Below are 24,218 nucleotides of genomic sequence, written 5' to 3'. Positions count from 1 at the left end.
TACAGGTATACAATACAGTGATTCACAACTGTTAAAGGTTATATTCCATTTATGTTATTGTAAAATATTGGCTATATTCCCTGTGTTGTACAATATACCCTTGTAGCTTATTTCATACATAATAGTTTGTACCTCTTATTTCCCTACCCCTAAATTGCCCCTCCCCCCTTCCCACTCCAAAAGTAACAATTTTGGATTTGGGCGTTTGTGAGGATACTTTCTATCTTCACTATCCCAGACTTCCCTAGACCTTCAACTCAGGGAGAGCACATTATGCATATTCATTCAGTTGACTTAAAAAAATGCACAACATGAGAGTTGCCAGTTAAGTTTTATTTGGGGCAAAATGCGGACTGCGGTCCAGGAGACAGCGTTTCAGATAACTCTGAGAAACTGCTCCCAGGAGGGGAGGGGAGGAGCCCGGATATATAGGAGTTTTGCAACAAAGGACAGGTAGTCGGGAACGTCAAAGGATTACTGTTAGTCAAAGAAAACCAGATATCTCAAGTTAAGGAATTTAGCGCCTTTCTACGTATGGGAAGATGCAAGAGTCTGGGCTCACTGAAATCCTTCCTTTGATATGCACCGCAGCTATCCGGGGCCAGTATCCTGACGCATCCTGAGTTTCCTCAGGGCTCACCACCCGGAGTGACTGCAGTCTGGCTGCTAGATGGCAGGTATTCTTTTCAGCCCTGAGTTTCCTCAGAGCTCACCAGGTCATGTTGGAGGGCTGCAATCTTTGGTGACTATGAAATCCTTTGTTTATTGATATGGCAGGAAATATTCCATTTATAAATATTCCATTTATCAATTCAAATCTAGAGTGTAAGGAATCTTATTTTGCTGGATTAGGCATAGAAAGTCATTACAGTTTATGAAACAGAACCAAGTGAAATGAAACCCAAAACAAGGCGGATAAACGGCCACAGGATTATCCCAGCTTTCCTGCTCTCTTAGTTCACCATCCCCCTTGGAAAATCTGTTTCCATTTTTTTTTGTTTGTTTGTTTCCATTTTTTTAAGAGGTACACTTGAAACAACTACTGCACCTTTCTCCTGTGAATAAAATGAACCACCAAATTAATGAGAGTGGCAATTGCAATCCTCACTTGGAAAACACTTTGTTTTATGAAACACCCTGACATGCCAAGCAAACCAGCCAGTTGATATTTTTTGAGGGCCCACTGTGTGTCAGGCTTTGGCCTGGCTGTAGGGAGACAGCAGCAGAATGAGACCACCAACAGCACCTGGACGAGAAGAGCAAAGCACTGATGGGGCAGAACGACGCTAAGCAAGTAAGTACAGCATGCTGTGGGCTCCAGGCAAGAAACAGAGCTGTGAAGGGGGCCTATGACCAGGAGACCTAACCAGATCTAGCAGCTGAGAAGGATTCCCAGATAAAGAGACATTTAAGTCGAAGCTTAAAGAAAGAACAGCTTTCAAGGGGGTGCACAAGGAATAGAGAAAGACAGCTGAGGGGAGAGTGGTGTATATTTGAGAAATGGAGATAAATCTATCGCAGCTGGAAAAAGTAAGGGATAAAGCTGGAGAGAAGGCAAGTACCAGATCATATAGAGCCTGGTGGGCCAGAGGAGGGAATCTAGAATTGATTGCCAGGGCAATTAGAAACCACTGATCCATTCTAAGCAGAGAAGTCATATGATCTGATTGTTATTATTGTTTGTGGTCATTTTAGGTCACTCCTGCTACAGTTGGGGTGGAAGTAGAGAATCTAGTTTCTTTCTTCTGATAAAACTAAATAAAGAAGAGAACATGCGTAGGTACCACACCCACTCCACCTCCTTTTTTTAATTAAAAAAATCTCTAATTACGTAGCAGGGTCCTCTGAGTAGCAGGATGTAGGTACAAAACTATTATTCAAAACCAGATGTTAATAAGCTTCCTGTGGTCAAGGGAAAACGTTACAATTCATATCTGGGGTTTGCCCAGGTATGATAATAAAGAAAAGCATTCTTTATTCTGAGAAGTAGCATTCTAGTCATGCAAATGTTAGTGGGATACCTACTGTCCTAGGGTAGCTCTCCAAGCCAGTAACATAATCCAAAAGCAAACGCTTCAGATGTTATTGTGTCCCCTTTACTAACTGAAAAGGCTGTTCCACTGTGAGAAAGGCACATCTTTACAGAAAAAAAAAATTTCTACTGCTTCTCATAGAGTTCTACATTTTTGTGGAAAATATCATTTAACAAGCCAGTGGTAGCTGGAGGGGCTGAGTAGGTTCAGTTACCAGCTAGGAGGCTACTGCTCTCTACTAGGCTTGGAATAGAGTGGAGAATTCAGCTGAGAAATGCTGTGGGATAGAAAGAATAGGACTTACTGATTCCCCAGATATGGTGTTCTAAAGGGTTGGAGGAGGACTCCTGAGCAATTGGTTGGGTGACAGGTGCAACCCCAGAGGAGCCAGAGGGGACGTGCAGGAGTGTAGGTACATTCGGACAGACTGAGTGGCCATCGAGTGCAGATGGAAGTAAACAGATGGATAAGTAAGACTGGAGGTCAGAAGAAAGGGAGGAACAAGAGAGTTGAGTGCGGGAGCTGTAGGCACTTCGATGCTCTTTGAAGCCAAGCGTGGTCTGGAAGAGAGAGCAAGATGAGAGGGGAAGGGTCTGCAACAGACCCAGAGAGATGCTGGACTATCTCGATAGCCTCCTAACCAGCTCCCTGCCTCCACCCTTGCCCCCAATAGTCTATTCTCCAAACACAATCCAGGGTGATTATTTTAAAACTAAAGGCATTCTTTTGCTCAAAACCCTCCAATGGCCTCTAAGTTCACTCGAAGTAAAGCGAAGTCCTTACAATGCCTGAAAAATGCCTCAGGATCTGCTCTGCCCCTCTCTTCACCCCAGGCTGCTTCTCCGACTTCATCTCCATGTCTACCCCTCTCCTGCTGGCCTCACACTGCTCCAGCCTCACCGATTTCTTGCTGTTCCTCAAATGTAACAAGTACTTTCCGCCTCAGGGCCTTTGCACTTGCTGTTCCCTTTGCCTGAATGGTCTTCTAGATATTCTACGTGTATTACTTCCCACTTCCTGAGATCTCTAGTTAAATATAAGCCAACCAGTGAGGACTTCCCTGAGCGGCCTATCCTAAATTGAAGCATTCATCCATTCCCCTTTCCCTGCTTTCTAAAGCTTATTAATATCTGATATATAACCACTTGACATATAGTTCATTATATATAATATAGTATTATATAACATAGTAGTATATGCTATATACTATATTTATATTTACTATATGTCAATCGCCATCTGGTATAGTATATATTAATTTTTATAATTTCCCAGCTCCAAATGTAACTCCACGAAGCCAGCAACTTAATTTTATTCACTGCTGGATTCCGAGAGCCAAGAAAATTTCCTGGCAAGAAATATGCACTTGCTAAATGATTTGTGGAATAAATTCCAACATTTCATGATACCATAGAAAAGTAGAAGGGATTGAAGGTGTTAAGAGGAAAACAAGAAAACAGTGTCACTGAAACCAAGGAAGAGTGTGCTGCTAAGAGCAATGGTTAACATTTATTATTGCTTATCGCTGTAGGAGACACTGTGCTAACTACTTCTCATGAACTATCTCATTTAGACCCCGCTACAATCCTATGAGGAAGTTAAGTAAATTTCCCAAGGTCACTATGTATACTAAATTCTGCTGAGAGAGGAATTAAATTGTGTCCTAAAAACTGCCCACTGAATTGATTCACATGGAGACCACTGGTGAGCTTAAGAAAAACCTGGCAGTGTCCAGACTGGAGAAGAGTGAGAGGTGAGAGGGAGCGGAGGAAACGAGGACAGGGAAGCAGCCAGGTCTCCCCAAAGTTGGCCTGTGAAGGAGAGGATGGAGAGAGAGCTAGGGCTACAGTTAAAGGGAAGGTGGGTTTTTTTCTGTTCTTTTTTAAATTGAAGTATAGTTAATATACAATATTATGTAAGTTACAGGTGTACAATATAGTGATTCACAATTTTAAAAGATTATACTCCGTTTATAATTATAAAATAATGGCTGCATTCCCTGTGCTGTACAATATATCCTTGTAGCTTATTTTATACAAAAGAGTTTGTTCTTCTTACTCCCCCACCCCTATCTTGCCCCTCCTCCCTTCCGTCTCCCCACTGGTAACCACTGGTTTGTTCTCTGTATCTGAGAGTCTGCTTCTGTTCTGTTACATTCACTAGTTTGTTGTATTTTTTAGATTCCACATATAAGTGGTATCATATGGCATTTGTCCTTCTCTGACTTATTTCACATAGCATAACACCCTCCAAGTCCTTCCGTGTTGCTGCAAATGGGAAAATTTCGTTCTTTTTTATGGCTGAGTAGTATTCCACTGTGTGTATATGTGTGTGTGTGTGTGTGTGTGTGTGTGTGTGTGTGTGTGTATCTATCTATCTATCTATCTATCTATATATCATCTTCTTTATCCATTCATCTGTTGATGGACATTTAGGTTGTTTCCATATCTTGGCTATTGAAAATAATGCTGCTATGAACATTGGGGTGCATGTATCTTTTTGAATTAGTGTTTTGGTTTTTTTTCCAGAGATGTACCCAGGAGTGGGTATATGGGAGTTCTATTTTTAGTTTTTTGCAAAACCTCCATACTGTTTTCCACAGTAGCTACACTAATTTAGAATCAAGGTGGGTTTTATTTTAGGTGACAACAAGATAATTTGAATTTCTAAAACACAATCCCTTTTAGAGTTTTGCTTAGCAACTCTATGGGAGCGATCAGCATAGATAAGGTATTTGTTTTCCCTGTTTCCTGCTCCAAAGAAATTCAGATTTTTGCTTACAAAGTTGGTTTTTAAAAATCCTTGGCTATGCATAAAAATTGCTTGCCACATCCTACAGGATGGAGAAATCTATAGAAAAGATGTGTAATTAGGTCAACATAAAAAAGAAACAAAAAGACCTGCTCCAGTTCTCTTGGGAAGCTGAAAAATCAGGGCTTTAGAAGACTCAATGGAGCCACACTACCCTGTGACAACGCGCAGGAGAGGCCCACACACTGGACCTCCGAGGCAGAAAACCCAGCTGGCTGGTCCTTCTGGGCTAGCCGCCGTTGAACTTTGTCACCCTGTGCAATCTGCCCAACTTCAGTGTCAGGATAATGTTTATTATGGCTCTCTTGGCTCTGGGCAGAAGCAGATGAGGGGAGCCAGTAAAGGCTTTAAACAAATGCAAGGTATTGCCAGTATTTCCTGTGATTGAAGGTAAGTAAGCATCAAATGATACTTACTATAATGTATGCAGCCTGGAAGCAACCTGTTTGGATATGTGTACAAACATTCACCAACTGATTCAAGGGAACAAAAAAAAAATGCAGCGGTTTCTTAACAATTCCACAAGGTCATTTATTTAGACCTGCATATTTACCTTTCCTTCCTACAACTGGTGCTGTGGAAGCTGACTGACTGTGAATCAGGTTAAACCAGGCCTAAGCTTGAAGTGCTGTCTGCTCTCTGAAAATGCTGACTGTGACATACTTACTTTCAGTTTGCTCTGAATCTGACAATGTAGCAATTCTGTACCCAAATCCTGGCACATCTAAATGCTTGTGCATTTACTAACCAAAGAAAAACCAGTACAGCCAGTCTAATTATAGACTAAACAAGCTTCCAGCCTCTCTCCTAAACACTTCCCAATTGAGGCCTTACTTAGGGCAAGATCACACATGACTCCAGCCCTGTACCAACTCCCTGAATGCGTTCATTTCTTATGGAGACATGGACATGGCCACCTCCAATTAGAGGGACAAAGAAGAGAACGGTTAGGGCTTTACTTTTAATTTTTAAAATGTGAAACATCAAGTCCTGCCCTTTAGCTATCACTGTATGTTACAAACATTGAAAATGTTGAACGGGGTGGGGGGGCGGAGATGGTGGATTAAGTGTTACAGAGACCAAATGCATCAGGCGTCTCACTTATGTAACATTCTGGGCTCCAAGAACCTCTGAGTAGGAGTGAATCAATCCCACATTCAAGCAGATACCAGCTAAGTCACCCTTTCCACACAATTCTTCCCGGCATCCTCCCCTCTCTCTGCAAAGCAAGATTGGTTCTCCTTCCTTTCTCTGACCCCCAGGGCCTGGGGTCCTCTGCTGCCCAATGATAGTAACACTCAAATTGCACCATCTGGGCTCCTGCGGCTGTAGCTAGCAACAGCCAAGGTGGGGCTGGAGAGAGTAGAACTTCGGTGATGCACTGGTGACTTCTAAAAGAGTTGCCTTCTAAGGCTGCCAGGGAATTCTTGCCTCCAAATCGGCCCTGACTAGGATATTGAGTATTTTCAACGGAAAAAAAGGGAGAAGGGCTTCCCTGGTGGCGCAGTGGTTGAGAGTCCGCCTGCCGATGCAGGGGACACGGGTTCATGCCCCGGTCCGGGAGGATTCCACATGCCGCGGAGCGGCTGGGCCCGTGAGCCATGGCCGCTGAGCCTGCGCGTCCGGAGCCTGTGCTCCGCAACGGGAGAGGCCACGACAGTGAGAGGCCCGCGTACCGCAAAAAAAAAAAAAAAAAAAAAAGGGAGGAGTCGGGTGGGAGAGGAAAAAGAACGCAGTACAATTCTGCTTTACTGGGTGTTTGGCACCCGAGACTGAAGTTGGACTAGGAAATAAATATAATTGAAACCAAGTCCCCCTAAAACTAAGTTCCCTTACCAAGTTGATGATTAAACACTCTCTCCAAAACTGTAGTCCCATTCTTGTCCCCTCTGACCTCAATTCTGTGCTAACTGAACACTAATCAACCAGTCAGACGACTAAGATTGCTGTTGTCAATAACATTGTTAATGTACTAAAATTGCTATTCTAGATGTCATCTTTAACGTACAAACTCAGGTTGTTTCTCTAGGGCAAGATGAGCTCACAGACCCCCAAGCCATGGACCACCCAGACAGAGAATGGTAAACCAGAGACATACTGACTTCCGAAAGCACCATTAAGAAATGTCACAAGACGATGATGACCAGGTTCTTTGTTCTTCTCCTTAAAATGACCCCTAACTCAAAGACCAAGCTGGAGTGTATCTGAGGCTTGTCTCCCACTCCCTGGCTTGGCGCTCTGCAAGAAGTCCTTACTTTGCTGCAAACTCCTGCTGTCAGTTTGGCTTCCGCGCTGCGGGCACACAAGCCCTTTGCTCGGTCACATGATGATTATCACCATCGGTGAACCTCCACAGACTACCTCCGACCAGACTTTCCCTCCTCCCCTTCTGCAGCTGGCCCACCCTCCGTGCCTCAGCCATCCTGCATCGCTCACCATTCCCTACACGTGCTACCCTGCCCCATCTCCGTGCTTTGCACTCCCGCTGATGGGATAACCCCTCCTCTCTCACAGAAACCCCACCCTCTGGGCCCAGATCAAATGCTCCTCCCCAAAGAAGTCTTCCTCAATTATTAGAAGCAATAACTTCTTCCTCTCACCCCAAATAACATTTTGTCTACATCAGTAAGTAAAGTTGGTAATAAGCTTACTTACTGAGCACACACTATGGGACAGGAATCATGCAACTTTATACATTTTATTTCCTTTAATCCTCACAATGACCTCCATGAGGACACACCGTTATTATTATTGTTCCCTTTTGTAGATGAGAAAACTGAGGCAGAGAAAGGTTAGGTACTTTAAAAGGGCAGTGGGGGCACTGGACTGGGGCCGGTTTGACTCCAGAGCTCACATGTTCTACTGCATCTTGCCTTGTATTGTAATGATTTGTGCACGTGTCCCACCTGCTCTATTAATTTCTGAGGTCATATATCTTTGGATATCCCATTATATTAACTCAGGGCCTGGCTCAAAGTGGGTGCCTGAATTTGAGCAAAAGTAATTTGGTGTGGTTTTATGCATCTCTAGATAGATCCCTGTGCCTGATTTTCCCAGGCATATGATCCCTCTCGACTGCATCCGGCATAAAGGCTTTAGGACAAGTCAAGAGCAGCAATTATAACTGGCCGTCCAAAGTCAAGAATCCAAGACCTAGGGAAGTAGGAGAAATATGACCCTTGAAACTTTCAAGCAGCTTCAAAGGGGCCCACAGGACATGGGTACCACTGTTTCCTAATTTTAGTGACCAGGTATCTGAGACATATAAGAACTCTTAGAATGGCGAGTCCTAGGACGGTCTTTCTTTGCAGGTAAGTTTATTATAAATGTATGTGTGTTGCAGTCAATGTTTCTTCATATTCTCTGTTTTCAGTCTCGTGGAGAAAGATAAATTCTTGTTGGGAGCACAAGCCGATATGGCTCAAACAGCAGATGGGCTTTCATGTTAAGTGGACTTGGTCTGAATGTTCTGTGGAGAAGGAAAAAGTCTTCCTCGACCCTCTTAGGGTCCCTGGCTGGGCCTGAAAAGTAAACTGACAGGAGAAAAGCATACATGTTTATTTAACATAAGTTTTACATGACACGAGAGCCTTCATATGGAAATGAAGGCCCCACAAAACAATTAAGCCTGAGTATGCTTACACCAGGTTTGGTGGAGATTGTACAGTGGTGGAGGAATATGATAGGTTAAGGAGTGTGAGGTAACTGCAATAAACTGGGGGAAACCTGGCAAATCCTGTTTGTTCAGGTTCTCTCCGAGGTCCCTTTGTCTTTGGAGATAAGGATGCTCCTTTCCTCCAGGTGTAGGGAAGACACCTCTCCCCTGAGGGTTTTAGAACCTGTGTCAGGGGAGAACACAGAGGAAAGGTCAGGGTGACCCTCCTGCTTGTGCTGTTTTCTCAAATTCCTTCAGCTAAAAATATTCAATATGCCAAGTGCCATACTTTGGGGTAGCGTGTCCTGAACCCCATCAGTCCCAAGTCTGCCCCACTTTTGCGACTTAACATTTGTGCCTGGGTCTCCCTGTCTGATAACGGAGGTAACATCGGCACCTATTCATCCGTAAGGTGACCGGAGGACAGAATGGGATAATGCCTATAAAACACCCAGCACTGTATAGTCAGGGAACGTTAGCTCTTATTATTTAGCAATTACTATTATTAATATTAAATGGCTACTGTTGGAAGTCATGGTTTATAGCTCACAGGAACACATTTTTCATCTGAAAAATTCCTCACTGAAGTTTATTGGTTAGTGTTCTTTTTTTCTGCTCTACAGAGCTAACAGTGAATATAGACACCCACACCTCTGAACATGAAGAATGAGGAGAGATAAACTGTAGCAGGACCATCGAACAATTAAAGCTGCTTGAAATCTGAGACTGTTAGCAGCCCCCCTTTCTGTACCCAAGGGAAGATGCCTCATATGGATGTTGCCTGTGGTTCAACTTCAGCCCCCTAAGGTCCTACTTTTAAGAGCCTAGCCACTTTCCCCAGCTACTTACAATGCTGATTCTCAAACTTTAGAGGCCATAAGAATCACTTAGGGTGTTTAACAAATGCATATTCCCAGGCCCACCACAAAGCATTATGATTTTTTTAATTTAATTTAATTTTTTTTTTGCGGTAGTCGGGCCTCTCACTGCTGTGGCCTCTCCCGTTGTGGAGCACAGGCTCCGGACGCGCAGGCTCAGCGGCCATGGCTCACGGGCCCAGCTGCTCCACGGCATGTGGGATCTTCCCAGACCGGGGCACAAACCCGTGTCCCCTGCATCGGCAGGCGGACTCTCAACCACTGCGCCACCAGGGAAGCCCAAGCATTATGATTTAATAAAGAGCATCCCAGGTGATTCCAATAAAAGTGGTGCGAAGTAACTGACACCTTAGAAATACTTAACATGGGTAAGTTTATTTCCTGCATTAGAAAAAGACGGAAAAACTTCTTTTAATTTTCTAACTATCTACATTAAAAAAAAAAACGAATGTTGGGGCTTCCCTGGTGTCACAGTGGTTAATAATCCTCCTGCCAATGCAGGGGACACGGGTTTGATCCCTGGTCCGGGAAGATCCCACATGCCGCAGAGCAACTAAACCCGTGCGCCACAACTACTGAGCCTGTGCTCTAGCGCCTGCGAGCCACAACTACTGAGCCCACATGCCTAGAGCCCATGCTCCGCAACAAGAGAAGCCACTGCAATGAGAAGCCCACACACTGCAACTAGAGAAAGCCCACATGCAGCAATGAAGACCCAACGCAGCCAAAAATAAATAAATAAGTGGGTGTGTCTATTAGCTATGACTTATTCTGGTGAGTAATTTTTAAAGTCTCCCTTAACTTCTTGTTGCTGATGAAACACTGAACAGTTACTCTATTGTTCCTTCCCAAGGTTGTAGACTGGTGTATTATTTTAAGACAGGCCAAGATCTTAACATGGTTCTTCTGATTCTGGGACAGGGGGCCTGAGTTTACTATTACTAACAAACTCTGTGGCTTCCCTTCCAAATGGCTACAGTCAGGGTGGTGATGGTGATTACAGAGAACATGATATAAAGAGATGGCTGCAGTCTCTGAAGCAGAGTGCTCACAAACCTAAAATTCAGTAACATCTGATATATAACCATCTGACAGATATACATACATATATATATATATATACAAATATATATATATATGTATGTATATATATATATATATATATATATATATATAAAATCAATCCCCAGAGATCTGGAACAGAGGACATCAGGAGAGAATGCAGTTGCAAATACTAGATCTGCTCCAGGACCAACCAATCAGAGCATTCATTCCTTTCCCTTGACTCCAGTGACTGGGGGCAGCATAGTACTTAAGACCAATAATACCACAAACTCTAGGGGTAGACTGCCTGAGTTTCAAATCCAGCTCCTCTACTCACTACTGTGTGATCCTGGGCAAGTTACATAACCTCTCTGTGTCTTGATTTCTTCATCTATAAAATGGGATGTTGTAAAAATAGAGTTGGTTCATAGTAAGTGTTATCATTATTAGATGCTATTATTGGATGGTCATGTGACCCAAACCAAGCCAATGACATTCAGTCCGAGGACTTTTGCTGGAGATACTTCTGCTAGAGTTGCTAAATTGGTGAAAATATAAGCTGAGAACTGCCAGGGGCCACCTGTGGAGAAAGTCTTCCTGAGACTGAAGCTCCCACAGAGGAGAGCTGAGAGACAGAGCAGGCACCTGGGGTTTAATGTTATTGTTTGAGACCAGAACCTAGTCAGGCCTGGACATCTAGTGTGGGACTTTTCAATGACATGGGCTGTTAACTCCCCCTTTTTTTTAAGTTGGTTTGAGTTGGTTCCAATTAGCTGCAAACAAAAGAATTCTGACCTAGCTTTATTGAGACATAATCCACATGCTATACAATCCCCCCATTTAAAGTATACAATTCAATGGTTTTTAGTACGTTCACAGAGTTGTGCAACCATCACTATGGTGTAGGAGTTTTGATCCAAAACTCCTCAGAGATGGCTCAGTAGGCATGAGGTGTGAATGGTGGTGAAGACGGACATGTACAAGTCTGCTTTCAAAGTCGCCACAATTTTGAAACTACTTTTAAAGTTGGAATCAACCAACTTTTTGATTTGGAAGTGGCTTACAGCTCAGCACAGTATAATGGAAAAGAAGTGAACTGGAAATTAGAACCCCTAGTTTCTTTTGAAGCAAATTATCAAATCCCTATGATCCCTTCATACTCCACATAATTTTATAGTTTTAGTCAAATCCTGTCATTTTTCATGATAAAACTGAGGACCAGACAGGTTAAGCCAACTGCCCAAGCTGACAGAGGGATTTACTGTTAGACACATTCAAGAATACAGTTCAGTTTTCTCTGTTGCTAGTTTCAAGAAGTTCTTACTTTTTCTGCAGGATTTCATAACTCAAGATCCAGGTCAATCCCTTGAAATGCTTGGAGGTTAAGAGAGTCTTTGAAATACTAATCAAATATTTATTCATTCATTCTAGAAATACACTGCGATTAAGGGTATTCCCCAAACTTATGTTCAATTTCAGTGTTGTCTCTCTTTAGATAAGATAGTGTTCTACCTATAACCAAGAGGAAAATTAATATACTTTCTTTAAAGCAGGATATGATAGTTAATGGTAAAAATATTTTATGGTGTTTAGTATGTTAAGTAGATCATGGACTGGCAAGTTTCTACACACGGTTGTGCAATAATCTTGGTTTGCAGAACCAGGAGGTTTAATTACAAAAAAAGTCCTGCTGGGGATAAGGATGGATGATGGTTAAGGGAATAACTGCACTCTTCATCTAATAAAAAGAAAGAGACTTGATAACCAAACTGAAAATTTAGAATAATTTCAGCTCTAACAGCCCGAGGGCCTTTAGATGAGTTAGCAAAGACATAAAGAACCCTTTAGTTGTTAATAATTACAAATCTGTCCATCTGGGCACAAAAGAACTCTCTGTACAGGCTTTTGAAAGTTTTAGAAACACACTTCCTGGAAGAACCTGAGAGTTTGGATCTGGCCAACAAAACGTAATGCAGTCTGGGGCAGGACGCATCGTACTTGAACATATTCAGGGACAGAAAGGCATTTGCTTTATCTGGGATATCCTGTGAAAACACATTAAGAACACCCAGGGAAATATCATCAGCAGGGGTATTATTTGTGGTCATCGTTGTTTTTTTTTGTTTTTTTTTTTTAACATCTTTATTGGAGTATAATTGCTCTACAGTGGTGTGTTAGTTTCTGCTTTATAACAAAGTGAATCAGTTATACATATACATATGTTCCCATATCTCTTCCCTCTTGCGTCTCCCTCCCTCCCACCCTCCCTATCCCACCTCTCTAGGTGGTCACAAAGCACAGAGCTGATTTCCCTGTGCTATGCGGCTGCTTCCCACTAGCTATCTATTTCACATTTGGTTGTGTATATATGTCCATGCTACTCTCTCACTTTGTCACAGCTTACCCTTCCCCCTCCCCATGTCCTCAAGTCCATTCTCTAGTAGGTCTGTGTCTTTATTCCCATCTTAGTCATCGTTGTTTTTAATGCATGTTTTTTCCTCTGTGACTCTAGATAAAATTAGTTGAACCCTGTAAAAGAGTATACTAGATGTTTTATTTAAGTTACAAGCAAGAGGTAGTAGAATTTTTACACGGAGTTCAGTGGTGAGATCTTTGTATGGGCTTCAAGGGGAAAATAGTGAAAAAGAAAGGAAAAATTGTCCATAATTCCACCAGCCTGATACAACTATTATGAGGGCTTTGATGCATTTTCGTTTGCTTTTCTCCTAAGTAGTCACTGTATACACTTGCAGTTGAGAGGAGAAAAAGCTCTAAGATGTCCTGGCAAGACCTGCCTTTACCGAACTATCTTCCTTCCCAGCACATATATTCTCAGCCTTCAAAACCAACAAGCCCCATCCCATCACCTCAGCTAAGGTGGTTAATACAAGCCCAGGACTCCCAGGGATGCAGGCAAATAAGCATCATCACCAGGCTGTCACCCCCATACAGTTCTGACAGCCCAGTACCCCAAACCTCTCCACTCTGTCCTCAGAACCCTAGTACTTCATCAGCAAATTCCTCTCTATCCTCAAACTTTGAACATTTTCTTCACTTTCTTATTCTAATTGAAACCTTCGGTCACTGCTTCCTCTGCTGTTTTCGCCCCCACTCTCATCGTGCTATTGCCCCTTGGCCTCCTTGCTCCTCTGTGTCAAACATCTTCCTTTCTCTCTATACTCACCAGCTTTTTTATTTATTTATTTATTTTGGGGCGGTACATGGGCCTCTCACTGCTGTGGCCTCTCCCGTTGCGGAGCACAGGCTCCAGATGCGCAGGCTCAGCGGCCATGGCTCACGGGCCCAGCTTCTCCGTGGCATGTGGGATTTTCCCGGACCGGGGCACGAACCCGTGTCCCCTGCATCGGCAGGCGGACTTTCAACCACTGCGCCACCAGGGAAGCCCTATACTCACCACCTTTTAAGAGTTGTCATTAGACTCGACCACAGGCTGCTTCTCCTCGCTGCAGTTACCAAGAGAAAGTCACCCCCTATCACTCTCCTCTCATTCTTTTTTTTTTGGCCATGCTGCACGGGCCTGGGGGATCCTAGTTCCCCAACCCGGGATTGAACCCGGGCCCTTGGCAGTGAGAGCACGGAGTCCTAATAACCGGACTGCCGGGGAACTCCCCATCTCCTCTCATTCCTTAAAGATTTTAGCCCCTGACTCACTGTTACCTTTGCCAACATTACTTATGTTATAAAATACTTCGTGATTTCCAAATCCACACGGGAGCTTCCCAATAGCCCTGCCTCTAGATTCCTTGACCACTTTTCCATCAAATATCTTGTCCTCCACCCTACCTCAGCTTCCCCCACAGTCATGCTCTAGACCGTGTCATTGCCAAAACCCCGCTGCCTCTCTCATCCATTTCAAGCATCCCAGCCACCACTTCCTTGATTTCCAGCTCACTCCCTTCAGTACCCTCCCAATCCACGGAGACCTATGATGCACTGATCGTACCATCTGTTCACTATCATTAATATCCTCCATATCTCCACTTAGCTTCTTAAAGCAGCTTATCATTCACTTACTTATATCGCCAACTCCCTTGCCTCTCCTTCCCTTCATAGTATTCACCCAGCAAAACCACTGCCTTGGTTAAATCTGACTCTCCCCTTACTCTGTGCCTGCACAAGTGTAGCTCAGCATGGCTGGAAAAGAACATATCCATGTGGCTGCTCTCATCTTAGATCCATGACCAGAAACCAGGATTGCCACCTGGTAATCCTACATTTCCCTGGTCCCTCTGCTCTTCCCCTCTCCTAGACGGTTAATTCATGCTCCTCTCTCTTCAAACCTCCAATACCTCCTCCTCCCCCGTCCTCACCCTTGGCTCATGATTTTGCTTTACATTTCTCTGAAAAAAAAAAAAAAAAAAAAAAAAGTAGCAACCAGGAGAGAACTTCCACAAGTTCCCACTGCCACATCGACCCACCATGTGCATCGGTGCCCATACACACACTGTACTTTCCCTCCTGTCGCAGATGAATTGTCTGTGATCCTGAGGCCAACCCTCTCTTCCTGCTCTGCATCCCAAGCCCCCTTCCCTACTCAAGGGCGTCTCGCCTGCGATTCTCCCCTCTCTTTCTTGCATCATCTTATTTTCTCCCTCACGGATTGTTTACAACAGCGCACAAACATGTTGTTATCTTCCCATTCTTAAAAATCCCTCTCTTGACCTCATTAACCTCCATTAAAACTAAGTCAAATCTTGTCCATCCGGCTTAAAACCCCTGACATAGCTCCCATCCCACTCAGAAAAAGGCCAAAATCCACCAAAGACCTCCACAGCTGGACCTCACCTACTCCTTCACCCTCTGTGCCTCGGCTCTTCATTTTTCCAAGCACACATGCCCAGCATGCTTTACTGGGGCCTTTGTACTTGCTGTTCCCTCAGGCTGAACACCCATTCCCTCACTTCACACCTTTAACCAAATGTGTCATCTCAGTGAGGCTTTCCTTGGCCTCCCTGTGTAAAACTGCAATGCGACCACACTCTCGACACTCCGTTCCCTGTTTTATTTTCCTTCTTTGCGCTTACCGCTTTCTAACATATAACGTACTTACTTGTTAGGTTTATTGACTGTTTTCCCCAGTCAATATCCACAGAGCTGGAATATAAACCCTGTAAGAGCAAGAATTTTTTTTTTGTCTACTTCGTTTACTGCCAATGTATCCTCAGCACTGCAGTGCTTGGCACGTAGTAGGTGCTCAATAACTATCAGTTGAATGAATGAATGGTTAAAATTAAAGACACCGGCATAATGTCTTATAATTTTAAAGTTTTCACAATCATGTTTATTTACAATTCCCCTACAGCATCTGCATTAGAGTTCTCTGAATCAAACACAAGGACCTTCGTTTTATCATGTTCTACTGTAAACATGTCCTTGTCTTTCAAATAGAAATTGATTTCAGAATGGGAAAAGTGAAAATCTTGGAGCACCTTCAGTAATTCACCGAGTCTCTTTCCCTGCTTTAATTTTGGTTTATACTGAGTTTGGTTTGGAGGGAGGAAGCCTTTGTCTTGGGGAGTAGAGAAGACCGTGGGAGGATTTAAGAAAGAATACCTGGCAACAGAAAGCATCATTCAGAGCTTAGAAAGAAACCCGTTCAGAGAGTAAGGGGAAAAAAAATAGTCACTGGAAAGAGAAGGTGGAATCAGTCACATACCACCTGAGAATATGGTTCTCTGAGTCAGAAGAACACTGTGGCCCAAAGCAGCTTCCAAGATCAAAGGAAAAGTGGCATTCCACAATAGAAATAAAGATTTTAGCCATGATTAAAAGTAAAAATAAAAACAAACCCACAACAGAGATTCCAAAACAACAGGGAGACAGCGAGCTCTGAAGCTGGAAAGACCTCAGTCTGAGGCTGGTCCCCCCACTTCCCAGCGCTGGGAGGTAGTTCTAAGCGCTGCCTGGGAAACGGGAGGGGCTGCGCGGATGTTAGCTCCTCCCCCACCCCAACCCCCCACTGTGTCCCCAGAGCCCAGCATGGGCTGTAAGACACTGAGCGGATGCCGAACAAATAACACTTTAGTGCACAAATTCATAACCCAGGAGAAGGAACTTCTCAAATCGAGCTGCCTCTACCTTTGCACCAGACTTCACAGAATTTGCTTGTTTCTGTTTATTTTTTTTCTCACTTCACTGCACCCTCTCACCGTCTCCTTAACCCACTCCTGAAATCATCTTCCCATTTGTTGTTTGTGTCTCCACTCCACAATGGAGCTGGCGTTGGAGACATCAGTCTCTCAGCTACCAAACATTAATTTCCATTTAAAAACAAAGTGTTTTAGCAGAGAAATGGGACTCAGGAGGCACCGTGCACCCTGGGCTCCTCCACTTATTACTCCAGGCTGACAGATTTTTCATCAAGTTATTGTTTTTCTCCTCTGGAGGAAAGCTTATTTCCATAGAAGGATTTCCCCCCTTTGTGCTCATTCTTGGTTCACAGTTTCAGTGTTTACTTTTGCTTTTTATCTTTGCATAATCCTTTCAGTTTCAAGAATCTAAAGAGATTCTGGATTGGAATCCCTTGCCCTTCCCTGAAAATATCTCTGGTTCCTGCCAATAGGGGTTGACACATTTCCCTAGTGCTCCTTTCACATCTTTGTAATGCGAAAGGGTGCTGGTAAATTGTGTGGACAAGCCTCAGATAACCTGGTGTTTGTTTATGGGATATTTTTCAAGTCTTCAGCCAAGACTGTGCAACAGTAAGTTCGTTTCAGTGGAGTTCCTGGAGAGAGGGTTCCAGATCCGTCTGGACTACGTAACCAGTGACCTATTCAGAAGTCCAGCAGAGTTAAAGAGGTGCAGGGTCTCTTTGCTTGGAAGGCTGGGAAGCCCATTCCTCAGAGAACAGCTATGCCCACTGAAGCAAGAGGCTGCTCTCCCCAAGCAAAAGAGGGAGGGGGACTTGGGAACTGCTTGGTAAACACTGGAGCAGCAAAAAAAGTGACGTGAGGAGGGCACCCCCAGCAGAATATAATCTCCATGAATGAAGGCAGAGGCCTCTTCTTGTTTTGTTCACAATGTCTCCAGCACCTAACTATGTGCACAAGTAATAATTACTGTTCAATAAATATTTATGGAATGAATGAATGAATCAGGTAGAAGGACAGGGCACCACGAGCATCCTCTTGAATAAAAAGGGCAGTTTTGGAAGGTGTTAAATATGCTGTTGCCATGTTAAGTTTTACTAGAAAATGTTTGTAATTCTACTGAAACCCCCGGTTGCTGTGGCCTGGAGAATAAAATGAGTCACCAAAGCTTTTTTTTTTGCCATATATGACAAACCAAAAAAGGGGGCTTCAATCAAAAACTATAGGGCTTAGTATGGGCCAAATATGGTGCTAGGCAGGAGATGAAAAACTAAGATAATGACTCTTATACACAGAGCTATATCTATGTGTTATTATGTATGTGTATATAGAAATATACAGTTACTATTTATCATCACTTGCCTCATGTCAGACTCTGGTTAATTCTTCTAATACCACTAAGATGTTGTAGCATTATTGTTTCCATTTTACAGACACAGAAATAGAGGCCAAGAAGTTTAAAAAAAGGCTGAATATAAGGCAACCTTGACAGTAAGGTGATTCTTCCTTTCCCCAATGAAAAAATTACCCTCTTCCCAAGATTCTTGGCTAACTTGAATAAGAAAGCTTTTAGAAACGACAGTACAAAATCTCTTATATGCACTATTCAAAATAAGGAACCCACCAGAGTCACTTACTTAATTCTTCTTTTGGCCAGAAGAAGAAAAGACAGAAATAAACTTTGAGGATCCCTTTCTTGAAAAGATAATCAAAACTTTATATAACCTTGGGGAGCTATAGTTACCAATTTGAATAATGTTACCCCACGACAATTAATTGACAGGTAATGTTATTTGCATTGGAGATACTATTAAATTTTAGAAAATCTGGATGTCTCCAAGTGGGTTTCTTAGAGACAACTCTAAAAAGGTGTTTAATGGTTACTAAAAACAGAGTAGGATTTTATTATGGGAAGGTTTTCAGCCTTCAACTTTATCCAACAGCTTTCCCTTCTAAACTGCCTACTGTTTAACTCTCAGTCTCTGTACTTACATTAACACCCTCTCTTGCAGGCCTAGGGTTTTTTAAACCAGCAATTGCTAAAAAGGAAAACTGTTGTTTCAGGCCACAGACAAGATTTCTTTGCTGAATCTGAGTCAGAAACATGGAAAGTAAATCTAAGCCTAAACCAAAGAATATGAGAATAAATAGATTTTAGGAAGGAATGTAAGACCTATAATATTTCTCTTCTAGGGAGGTGAATAATATGTAATCAATATCTATTAACATTTATCAATTTGATTCAATACACATATTTCAAATGTCGTCTTCATCACTATAGCTACTTGAGTCAACTAATAGTTTCCTGCAGTCTTTACTATGTCTACCTTGTTTCCTTAGTAGAAACACACGACTACAAACATAGCTCCTTTCCCCATCATGTTGTTCAAACAGCTGCATATTATTGCAAAACATATTTACCAATTCTCAGAACTGAACACTGGATTGTTTCCAAATGCTCAATAGTACAAAGGACATTGAAATAAACATCCTTAAGGATAAGCCTGTGCATATGTTCTTAATGATGTCTATAGGATATTGCTAGGTCATAAAACTGAAGGGGACCCTATGGGGTCTTCCGAGACAGGCCCCCCCCCACCCATCCCCACCTCCCTGTGTCTCCAGCCTCTTCCTTGTAAAAAAGCTTTAGCCTCCCAGGCCTTCCCCAAGTTCCAAAGAGCAAATTTAATCAGAAAAGTTACAAAATCAGAAATAAACCAAACAAAGTCAAACAAGACAAAATTATGACAGTTTAACCATAAAACAAAGTTAAGGATCTTTAGTTCCTCCTCAAGGGCCATAGGTAATATCCTGAGCCATATCTTTGAGCTGTTTTATAGATACTAAAACCCCCATCAGGTGGAAGAAGTTAACTGCATGCTAACCAACAGCACATAGACCCCAGACTGGTTAAAATCAGAAAGTTGATGATTGAGATTCCCAAAACATCACCCTGTTACCTCACTATCAACCAATCAGAGAACTGAACACAATCTGATCACACACCCCATGACCCTCTCCCTCACACTTTCTTTAAAAACCCCTCCCTGAAAGCCACTGGGGAGTTTGGGTCTTTTGAGCATGAGCTGCCCATTCTCCTTGCTTGGTGCCCTACCATAAACACTGTACTTTCCTTCACCACAACCCAGTGTCAATAGATTGGCTTTGCTGCAAGTCAGGCTAGCAGATACTAGTTTGGGTCAGTAACAGTCAAAGGTGTGCTTATTCCTAAGGTTTTGTTTTGTTTTTTAACATCTTTACTGGAGTATAAAAAAAAATGTACTGATTTTGACTAGTTGAAGCCTCACACTTCTCTGAGAAGAATATCTTACTATGTTCAGTTTATAAATAAGTGAACTGAGACTTTTTTTTTTTTTTTCCCGGTACGCGAGCCTCTCACTGTTGTGGCCTCTCCCGTTGCGGAGCGACAGGCTCCGGACGCGCAGGCTCAGCAGCCATGGCTCATAGGCCCAGCCGCTCTGTGGCATGTGGGATCTTCCTGGACCGGGGCACGAACCCATGTCCCCTGCCTCGGCAGGCGGACTCTCAACCACTGCACCACCAGGGAAGCCCTGAACTGAGACTTTTAAGAGTTCTGGCTGAGACAGTGAATCAGCTTCAAAGGCTCTGTGGAAGTACCAACGCCAATTCTTTGTCCTCCAACTAAACGATTGCCAGAGACCCTTCCACATGTGCACTTATAAAAGTGATTTGTAACTGTCTACCTGGTGGATCCAGCCATCTGTTGAACAGCTGGAGCCAAGAATGTCAGATCCCGCACAAATGCCAAGAAGCGCGAGAAATGGTCTGCAATCCTCCTCACCATTCCCCAGTCACGCCCAGGGTCAGAAGTAGTGCCGAATACCTTCCAGCTGCCCCTCAGGATCTGCTCTACCTTCCCTGGGAGCCCAATCTACATGGGCTGCAGCAGCAGCCTCCAGGTGGGCTCACCGCTGGGGAGCACCGGCAGGAGAGGGGAAAGAAGAGTGAGGCTGGGGTATTCATTCCCCTGGTTTCTATGGCTCACTGTAAGCTGGCTGCATCCTTTAACCAAAAGTCACAGCTCTGGTCAGGCAGCCCCTCACACAGCCTCTTGTCCCCGGGTACTGGGGGCCACTCCCTTCCTCTTCAGCTCTAGGGCTGGTATCAGCCCTTCCGTTACCAGCCTGAAGTAGCCCTGCACATCTCCTGCATTTCCTCTCCACCTCTGTAAGGAGTTTCTTTATTAATTCTCTTGAAATTATGTGTGTGTGTCTCTTCACAGATGTGTGTGTGTCATCTACTTCCTGTTTGGACTCTAGTTGATACTGTAGTCTTGTCAAAGGCCCAAGCTGAAGCCTTCACAGTAAATGAAAAGAAGGACACCACGAGGGCTTCCCTGGTGGCGCAGTGGTAGAGTCCGCCTGCCGATGCAGGAGACACGGGTTCGTGCCCCGGTCCGGGAGGATCCCACATGCTGTGGAGCCGCTGAGCCTGCGCGTCCGGAGCCTGTGCTCCGCAATGGGAGAAGCCACAACAGTGAGAGGCCCACGTACCGCAAAAAAAAAAAAAAAAAAAAGGGACATATAGAATCTTAGGAAGCCTGGAGGAGGAACAAGAATGAATGGGCTTTCCCAATCAACCCATAAACAAACTTCCCACAAAGAGTTGGTGGTTCCCTCAACATGTAGTAGCACCTATTATGCGGTAGGCCTGGTGCAGGGACTTTCACATACGTCATGTCATCATGTGCTGTGTAGTCTTGAGCAGACTTGCAACCTCTCTGCATCGCAGTTTTTCATCTGTAAAATAAGAAAAATAATAGGACCTACCTTGTAGTGTTATTGAGAGAACTAAATGAGATAATACATGTAAAGTGCCCAAGACAGGACATAATACACGTTCAGTAAATGTTAGCTATTAATAGCAATGATTTAGATGAGACAATAGTTACGATAAGAAGAATAAACAACTCTTAAAACAATCTTCTGAGGTAGATATCATTTCCCTCATTTTAAAGACGAGTAAACTCAGGCCTCATGAGCTACACCACAAAGAAGAGGCAGAAGAGAAATTAACCTGGGGGCTGCTTCTTGATAGTGGGGATAGAAAAGACCACAGTGACCTGCTGACTATGCTTTCTATGTGAGAATGAATTCTTTAATGAGCCCAAAAGACAACTAACCTGTTAGTCAACTAAAATATAAATACCGCCGTCCCTCAGTATCACCCGGGATTGGTTCCAGGAGCCCTGCATATACCAAAATCCAAGGATGCTCAAGTCCCTTATAGGAAATGGCTTAATATATATGGAATTTTAAAAAGCGGTACCGATGAACCTAGCGGCAGGGCAGGAATAAAGACGCAGATGTAGAGACGGACTTGAGGACACGGGGTGGGAAGGGGAAGTTGGGATGAAGTGAGAGAGTGGCATGGACATATATACACTACCAAATGTAAAACAGATAGCTAGTGGGAAGCAGCCGCATAGCACAGGGAGATCAGCTCCGTGCTTTGTGACCACCTAGAGGGGTGGGATAGGGAGGGTGGGAGGGAGACGCAGAGGGAGGGGATATGGGGACATATGTATACATGTAGCTGATTCACTGTTGTACAGCAGAAACTAACACAACACTGTAAAGCATTTATACTCCAATAAAGATGTGGGGAAAAAAAAAAAAAAAGAAAGAAAATGGCTTAGTATAGTCAGCCCTCCGTATTCACAGATGTGAAACCCGAGGATACTGGAGAGCCAACTGTACATTTATTGAAAAAAATCCCCATACAAATAGACAAACTATTCAAATTATCCAAAACTATTCACAGGTTTGTACAGTTCAAACCTGTGTTGTTCAAGGGTCAATTGTACATACGTGTATATGTATACACAACACATACGGAAAACTAAAACAAAAACCATGATATTTTTTAACCAAGTACCACTGATTTTTTTTGAGTCTTCGATTATTAACAAAATATCTTATGCTTACTGAATTCAATTACTGAATTCACTTGTGCAAAACGAAGTGGCTGATGCTTTCTCAAAACATCCTGTGAAGAGCTATGGCACCAGAGGTCTCAGACCTTCATCTGAAGATAAAGGTTTCCTCAGGGAGTTATAGGGAATCTATAATTTTAAAACCATATAAAGATGGAAAAAACACTTATGTAAAAGTGATGACGTTCTTTAAAATTGATCAACATCTTCTCATTGTTCATACAACATTTAAGTAATCCTAAAGAAGTTTTATTACTTTCATGTTTCAAAAATAATACACAACATATATTTAGGATCTTAAAATCTCCTGTCATTTTATAGATACCTTCTTTCTACACCTTCCGTTATCTTGCTTTAAATAAAAATTAATTAATTTTTTTACGAAAGGAGAGAAATTAATTCGAATCCTGTTGATACCAAATCTGTATCTATTCCACCTCCCATGTGCCACAATTCACGGTCTACATAAGGGATAACATATGTGACCCACTGCTCTCACACTCTACTCCCCGAATGAGTAATGAAAGAGGGTCCTCTTTCTAGCTGACTCTCAGAATTCCTCCTAACATACTTCCCTAAGCAGCCACTAAGAGTCAATCAGAGTTGAGCTGTGACAGAAACCTCATCTGCTATCTCTGAAGGAAAACATCAATTCAGATGAACAGGACAAAATCAGATTCAAAAAGAATGTTCATTCCACAGATCAGGAACTTTGCTTTTTTCACTCTGGTTTCTCCAGGGCCTAGAATGATGCCTGGTACATAGGAGGCACTCAGTAACTGTTTGTTGAATGAATGAATGAATGAATGAAAGCTGTGATCTGTAAGAGCGAGTATCATGCCTTCCAGGAGTTTACAGACAATGAAGATGGACAAAAAGAAGAATATAAACAACCCTAATGCAGATTAGCCTAAGATAGATATCAGAAAAGCGCAGCAAACTGTGGGTGAAACGAGAAAAGAGAGTGGTCTGAATTAGTCTGAGTAACACAGCATTTAAAGAGACACATGGCATAGCTTTCAAGTATCTTACTCTAGGCCCACAGCCTTCTGAGGCAGACATTCTAACGAAATTGCTTTAAGAAGCAGATAAAAATCATTTATAATTAGTAACACCACTTGTCTTAAAGTGTTTACAATTAAAGTTGATAAATAATCTTCTTTTTGGAGTAAGCAAATGGGACCTTCAACCCAATTTCTGTGTGGGTAAATCCGAATGAATGAGATTTTAAACTATTTGAACATGAGCCCCTGGGATTATTTTCAGGGATGGTTTGAATTAAGAGTTAAGTTTTTTCTAGAGGAGACTTCCTGTAATAACACATTAAAGAAGATGATACTTTGTTGACATTTGATTCTAGTTTACATTGGTTAAGCAAAGTTGGCAGGTGTTCCAGTTACCTACTGCTGCACAACATACCACGCCAAAATTTAGTGGCTTAAAACAAAGATAGTCATTTATTTTGCTCATGAATTCTGCAATCTGGGCAGTGTTCAGTGGAGACATCTCATCTGTGTTCCATGTGGCACTAACTGGGGTCACTCAGCAGAGGCTGGAGGATCCACTTGCAAGATGACTCACTCACGTGGTTGGTGTGCTGGTGCTGACTGTAACAAGCGTCCTTTTCTCCTTTCCATGGGGGCCTCTTGGTGGGGTGCCTTGGGCTTCCTCATGGCATGGCTTCTAAGACTCAGTGTCCGAAGAAACCAA

At 43.0% G+C, this 24,218-nt stretch overlaps 1 protein-coding gene across 3 annotated transcripts in view; it reads right to left on the bottom strand.

Annotated features, from left to right (window-relative positions):
* TMCC3 (transmembrane and coiled-coil domain family 3) overlaps window positions 1-24,218 on the bottom strand; it is a 315,420-nt gene that overhangs the window by 94,872 nt on the left and 196,330 nt on the right. For 2 of the 3 annotated variants that reach the window (XM_073788347.1, XM_073788349.1), the window contains exon 4: window positions 21,247-21,312. The exons of the other annotated variant lie outside the window; for it this stretch is intronic. The gene's annotated coding sequence lies outside the window, so the exon portion shown is untranslated. The remainder of the gene's footprint in view (window positions 1-21,246; window positions 21,313-24,218) is intronic. 3 annotated transcript variants of the gene reach the window in all.

The sequence above is a fragment of the Tursiops truncatus genome, chromosome 11, assembly GCF_011762595.2.
Source record: "Tursiops truncatus isolate mTurTru1 chromosome 11, mTurTru1.mat.Y, whole genome shotgun sequence".
NCBI classification, from domain to species: Eukaryota; Metazoa; Chordata; class Mammalia; order Artiodactyla; family Delphinidae; genus Tursiops; species Tursiops truncatus.
The sequence above is the reverse complement of the archived record's forward strand: the minus strand, read 5'-3'. Positions and strand labels throughout refer to the sequence as shown.